The 7,355-nt window shown below is 36.3% G+C and overlaps 1 pseudogene; it reads right to left on the reverse strand.

Annotated features, from left to right (window-relative positions):
- Positions 1-949: 949 nt before the first annotated feature.
- On the reverse strand, positions 950-6,782 carry LOC104866080 (annotated as a pseudogene).
- Between the last annotated feature and the right edge of the window lie 573 nt (positions 6,783-7,355).

Genomic DNA, 7,355 nt, shown 5'->3' on the forward strand with positions numbered 1-7,355 from the left:
TGCAGTATCAACATGGATTTCTAACCACATTTAAACATGATGGCCCCATTCAGCAGTAATTTATTTGGATAGAGTTAAAGTCACCTTTTACACAGGCACCAGTAAGGTTTTTTGGTTTTGCTTTGTTCTGTTTTTAATGTATCAACAGCCTTAATGGCTCACTGTAAGATCCTCTCAGTACTGAGAAGCCCTCATTTGGAAGACTGGATACACACGTGTTCTCGTATGGCTAGGGCAACTCCACTTAGAAGGAAACTATGTGACCTTTAGAAAGGGCCAAACAATTGTGTTCTGGGACTGAAACTGAAGAGATGTTCCAGCCAAAGGTAGAGTAAATGGCTGGAAATTACCCATTTGGGGCATTGTTAAAACAAATGTCTGAAGGTAAAGTTGACAGTTTAGGAAGAAGAAAAAGAAACCAACCAATAGTTTCTTTACAGGAAAATTCAGTTAAAGTTACTTTTCCTTGGTAATGAAGTAAGAATAAATAAAATAATGATAAATTCACCACAAATTCCTTATGTAGTAGACACTTCAGAGGCACATAAATGTTTATTATTTTGGCCACACCCAAACATTTTACCATGTTTTGTGTGATGTTACTTCCTCATTCGGAACTAGTCCAGAGCCACTAAAAACTCATAAGTTTCCAGGTAGATATTGATGTGTAAATATGAGAATATTTTACCTGTAATTCACCCAAGATACCAGCCTATGATTTAACTAAGCCACATGGAAATGAAGGCCAGGAAATTTTGTTAAAAAACAAACAAAAGGCTTCCACCCAAGAAATTGCTTTGGATGTCAATTTTATCTAATAAACCCTGGGGTATGCTTTTTTTTTTTCCACAAAAAAAGGATTTTACTTTGGGAAATCGATCTATAATTTATGTCAAGTTTTACTTTCAGAAATAAAATCCACAGAACAACACAATATAATTCAACCTTTTTAAAGGCCGGCATGCTGAGCAAGGAGTGTTCTTATTCTTTGTAGGTGTTCCTACTTTACACTGTCAGGTACCAGGGCTCTGCCTCTGGAGCGATTTCAGCCACCAAGTAATCAACAGTAATGAGTTCTAGTCTTTTTTCTTTAATTACCCCTTTCCACTGGGCTTTCCACTGTGCCTTCAACTGAAACTTCCAGTCACATTCAATTAATTTAGCTGGCAGCCACCCCTCAAGGGCTTCTCTTTCTCCAGCTTCTGTTAACTTTTGGTGAATGGCTGCTCTCATCTGCACATCTTTGCTCGTCCTGCCAACCACACGCTTTGGCTGCCTGGACTTCAGACCCTCAGTCGCTTGAGCACCTCCTGGGGTGTGCTTTGAACTTGAGCAGGGACTTCTGTTTATATTTATACTTAAACAGAAAGCTTTTCAAAAACTTTCTTGGCATGGGTCCCTTCAGTTTTCTCTTATTGATACAAGTAGTGACTATTCCTTCACTTAGTAATTTAAAGCCATACTATCAGAAAAACTTACCTTGCAAAAAATTTTGATGTATCAATATTTTTAGAGATAATTTACAAAGTTGATAATTTAGAAAGAAATTTGATCTAACACTATGTTTAAATGGTAAAATATCCAAATTTCATTACATTGAAGTGTAGCGTTTGCTTATCAAGGTTTTGTTCTATAAATGTATTGGGTCAGTTTTGAGGAAGTCACGGTCCTATCACACTTTAGCTGCTTTCTCTACTTATGCTATAGGAGAGCATACATTTGATTTTTAATATTATTATTTAATATATTTTCCCCAAATATTTTTAATGGTCACTATGTCCAATAGTGTTTCTACTCACTTAATTTCCTAATGAATATAGTCACATGCATGCCAGGGCTTTTCATAGTAAAAAGAAAATGCCCACAGGTTTCTATTTTGAGGTACTTTCAATCAAATCTCATATATAAAATTTTGACATATTTTAAAATGTAAATTTTTAAGAGAAAGATGAGATGTCAGAAAGTCATGAAGTTAATGGTGAGTATCATTAACATCTAAGGAGGAAAACTAAAGATGGCTCCAGATGGAGGCTCGTCACATCTGAAAGAGCTGATTATCTAGCCCAGGCTTGTCACCAACTTTCAGAGGCACTCAGAGTATCTGAATAAATACTGATACTAGGGTTGGTATCTTGAATTGTCTTCTCCAGTCCTATACTTATCTAGGACTTCAAAGGAAACCCTACCTTATTACCCTTGTCCTCCAGAAAAAGAAGAGTCAAAACCTATCTCAAGTGTTGTACAACCCTGACTCTTAAGAAATCGTTTAAGTTAACCTCCAACCTTCCTGCTGCAGTCTCAGCTTTTCTTATTTGGTCCCCAGAAATTGCTTACTTCAATTTTATTTCATCATTCTTTCCATCATGCTGAGTAACGTCAGTTCTGCCTTTTCAGAAGTAATACTTCAAATTGCAAGTGTACTGTTGCTATTATTACATTTCCTTTCCAGAGCTGTAAGTTCCTGGATGTGGCCTTGCCTAGGGGATTAGAAAAGATCAGAAAGGGCCTCTCCTCTGAGTTCTGGATCCTATCTGGTCCAGCTCACTGATGACACCAACATATTACCACAGCACTGTCCAGTAGAATCACAAGCCATATCTGTAATTTTAAATTTCCCAATTGCCACATAACAAATAGTAAACAGAAACAGTGGAGATTACTTTCAAAAATATATTTCATTTAACTCAATATACCAAAATGCAGCATTTCAACACATAATCAACAAGTAAAATTGTGAGGGAGCGGTCTTTGAAATCTGTAACAGTTCACCGTTGCAGCACACCTCAGTGTGACTAGATCAGTCACATTTCAAGTGTTCATCAGCACCGTGTGACTAGTGGGTATTGCACCGGCCCACACAGATCAGCAGAAGACAAGATGGTAGGTAGGTAGCCTCACTGAGCCTTGCTCAAACATGGGCTTCTTTCCCACTGAGCTTCCTAGGTTCTGGGTGCGTGAAAACAGAAATTCATTTTTTCTCCCTTAAGTGTTCCTTTCCCCAGACCTTGTGCTATTATTTGGGGGTCTTAATACTGGTCTTTTTAATCAGTTTTATCATGTTACAAAATATTTAAATTCTATCTTGAGTCTGCATTCTTCAGGGTAATTACCTAGGATTCCCTCACAAAAAGAGACTTTGGGTGTGGGGCTTTTATCTGTACAGCATTTAAACAACTCTGTTTTTAGAGTCAATCAACTAATGGAGCAATATTTACTTGGCCAGGGAGGGCTAACATGGTAGGGACTATGAGACACCCAGTATCCTGGTCTCTAGCAGCTTCTAAAGTATACTGAGGTGAATTTTTTTCACAAGTTTTGTCCCTGTGAGGTACTGACATGGACTCCACCCTTTTGGACATTAATAATAATTTTTTAAAGTCTTCAGTCATTTTCTTTTTGTCCTCTAACATTCAGTTTGGTGAGTTTTCTAGAAAATAAAAGCTCCCTTGCAAACAAGAGAGTCAAATTGTTCCTTTAAAAAAATATTTTGAAACTGCAAAATAAATGTTATCTATTACATCTTGTCTTCGGAATTGTAACATATCTCATTTCTTTCCTCTTTAGAAGTAACAACAAAGGGGAAATGCCAGAAAACCAAAAATAACTTAAATAAAAACCCTGAACCTATATCATAAACCATCAATTTCAAGTATTCTGTGGGCAAGAGTTTGCTATTTACAGACAGAAACCCACTTAAAAACTCAAATAATGGTCTCCTTTTGAACCAAGGAAAATAAATTGTTTCTGTTCTCAATCGAAAGTTAAGATTCAATTCTCATTAAATAGTCTACCAGCTTCTAACAAAACAAAGTGCTCAGAAGTTTCCTTGATATAACATGCTCTTTTTCTCTATTTATCAACTGACTTAATGTGTCCTCTTGTTTTAGCTTTTAAGTTTCTGTGACCTTAATATGACATTTTGGTTGGTGATTAATTGCAATTAAGTGGTACTGAGCTGATTAATCGAAGGCCTTGTTGGCATAATAGTCAGCTACAATGCTGCGATTCAGTGTGATAAGCTTAAACATACACAATTAGATTGGGTAATATCTAATTTGTCAAAATTCTTGCGGCTTAATTTTCTGCCACAAGGCTTGAAAGGAACAGTGACTAGACAAAGCTTCAGATTTATTGCTTAAGTACCTTCAGTAGATTGATCTTCTCATCATATAATCTCATTGTGGACATTTTGGGAGACAGTGAAGTTTGGCTAGACTGAAATCTCCTTAAAACTGGGCCTGAGGGTTCCTGATCACAGAACTTGAAAGCTAAGTGGAGAGATATGACGTCTCTTCAGAGGCAGACATCAACCAATTTGCCTGACCAGAGCTTTCCTTTTAGGATAATTGCATAAAAAGAATAAATGTCAGTAAAAGGATGAAATATCCACATAGGGAAATAAAAATATATACCAGGTCCTAAAACATCATGCTGAAACAGGACACAACTCTGTTATGTGAAAAATAAAACAGCAGCAGCTGACATTTCTTTTTAAACTACTTATTGCAATCATAATTATCTTATCCTAAAAATAGTCAGTTTTCCTGATGTGTGCTTTCAAAGCTGGAGAGCACTTTCTAATTGGAAAAATAAATGATACTAGATAACATTCTCTTGAAACTACACTTTGGTTGAAACCTATGAAATAACAATTACTTTTCTACTGAAGCAATAGGAAAGAAGTTAATATGAGAATTTTCTTTTTTAAAAATATGAGCATTTTCTGAAGCTTAGATGTTTTAACCTAAGAAACACACAAATATAAAATTATAATCAATTACTATTTCACACATTTATTAGATTACTAAGGGCCTGTTGTGTCTACATTGCTCTAAATATCAAGAAGATAGAAAAGTTAGTAAGATGATAGTCCCTGTTCTGAAGTCCCTGATGAAATCTGTAGACATATGCATAGTTATTGTGTTAGGTAAAAAGATCTATAAATGAGAGAAATAGAAAAGATGAAATTAATCTTGCCTGAAACACTTACATAGGGTCCACTCAAGGAGAAACAACATCGGTAAAGCCTGCTAAGCAGACAGTATTTGAGCAAATCCTTGGTGAAAAACTAGAATTTATAGTCATGAATATGGGCACTCCAAGGACTAAAAAAATGTGATTAAACCTGATGTTGTAAAGATGCGAGCAAAATAACTTCCTCCTCATGCTGTTATGGCACATCATTTACACAGATTTTCACACTTTAACATTCATCAGTGTTGATCTACTCATTCAGGTTCAGACCAAGAGATTCCCAAAAGTACAGTTGCTCACACCAGATGAGAGTCTTGTTCTTCCTTATGGAGCAGGCTAAAGGTGAGCTGTCAGTGAGGAGCAGTAGGTCCCTGTGCCCCTCAAGGTCCTACAGAAGCCAGCCTCCTCTCAGCATCGGGATGGCCCTCAGACAAGGTGCAGTCTAGCTCACCAGAATCATGCCTGCATTCCTTCACCTGTGCAGGAGGTGGAGGGCAAGCAGCCTTTTAGTTAAGTGACCCAGATATTGCACACATTACCCAATCGCCTGAAAGGCATTTGGCTTACACAAAATCGAAAGAGTTTTAGAACTAATAAGAAGGAGAGATAGGATGCTGTGGAACAATTCAGCGATTTCTAACATAGTAGGCACTTAGATAACATTCACTGCTGAATTAATGAGGGATAATACAATAAGTGATCAAATGTTTTTGTGTTCTATATAAAACACAGTCTAATATGGGCGTCAGTGTCCTCTTAATGTCTTTTGTGAATCAGAGGAATTGAAGAGGAGCTTGCCAGATACCTCAGTGGAAACAGGAACATATGAATAAAAAGGAAAAAAAATGAAATATCAGAGATGGATTAGGATGTTGTTATACAGAGACACCATGGTCTGGGGATTTAGCTCAGTGGTTCCACTGCCTGCCTTGCAAGCGCAAGAACCTGAGTTCGATCCCCAGTACCCCCCAAAAAAGAGAAAGAAAATATACACCCACCAACTCCCCATAAGGATTGTAATGTGGTCATTATGGACTGCAGACATATTCTAATAAAAAATAAAAGCTGAACAAAACGTTGCCATTTTATGACAAATGTAGCTTGAAGAACAGAATTTTTAAAAATTCTTTTCAATTCCTAATTTCTTTTTTTACTTAATTTCTATTGTTTACTTTTTAAACTGATAAAACCATAAAAATTGCCCATATATGTTTTGAGATATATGTGGGTGTATTTAAATAAGGTTAAATATATCTATCTCCACAAATATTTATTGTTTCTTTATGGTAAAAATATTCAAAATCCTTTCTATGAGCTTTCTGAAATGTATAATACTTCATTGTTATTAACAGTCACTCTAATACACCCCAGCACACCAGAACTTCTTCCTGTCTACAGTAATTATAATTTAATACCTTTGGTCAACCTTTTCCTATGCTTCTCTCTCTCTCTACTATTTACCCTGGCCTCAACCAAAATTCCACTCTCAACTCGTATGAGATTCTACATAGGAATGAAATCATGTGCTACTTGCCTTTCTGTGTCTAGCTTATTTTACTTAACATAATGGTCTCCATTTCCACCTATGAAATTGCAAATTACAAGACTTCATTCCCTTTTATGGCTAGATAATAGTCCACGGTACATATGTACCACATTTTCTTTATCCACTTACTGTTGATGGACATCTAGGTTAATGTTTTTTCTTTGCTACAATAAACACAGCCTCGTAGCTGTGTCTTCAACATACAGGCCTCGTGTCTTTTGGATACTTACCGAGTAGTAGGATTGCTGGATGCCACTTCCATAGGGTAATTCTATTTTTAACACTTTAAATGAAAAAAAATTTGTTTTAAAAATTTGAGTATGCATTAGACATTATATAATTCAGTCATTACATAAACAAGCAATAAGAATGTCTCTGTCTTGCAAGTGGAAGCCCAAGGAGGTTAAATTATTCACCTGGACATAGTGCTGGGGACACCAATCTTACATCAAAGCTCATGCTGTGTTGCTGCTTTTGGATGCTACTAAGGGAAAAGAATTGTAATATGTAAATCTTTGTCCCATAAAAACAAGAAGAACTAAAATAAAATCAAGCAGTACAAAAATATTTAAAAGACCCATATTTTTGACTTGTATCTATTTAAGGTAAAACTCTAAGTATTCTTCTCAGAGAAAAGGATGCTATGAAAACCTCAGGAAGACCAGAGCAATTGAATAATTTAGACAGCATTAAGACATACTGATGGGGCTGGGGATTTAGCTCAGTGGTTTGGTGGCCTACCTTGCAAAAGCAAAGACCCGAGTTCAATCCCCACTACCAAAAAAAAAAAAAAAAAAAAGAACTGATGAAGGGGCTTCACTCCCAGAATTCCTCA

Source organism: Fukomys damarensis, unplaced genomic scaffold, assembly GCF_012274545.1.
Source record: "Fukomys damarensis isolate Sample0158 unplaced genomic scaffold, DMR_v1.0_HiC HiC_scaffold_18, whole genome shotgun sequence".
Classification (NCBI taxonomy): domain Eukaryota; kingdom Metazoa; phylum Chordata; class Mammalia; order Rodentia; family Bathyergidae; genus Fukomys; species Fukomys damarensis.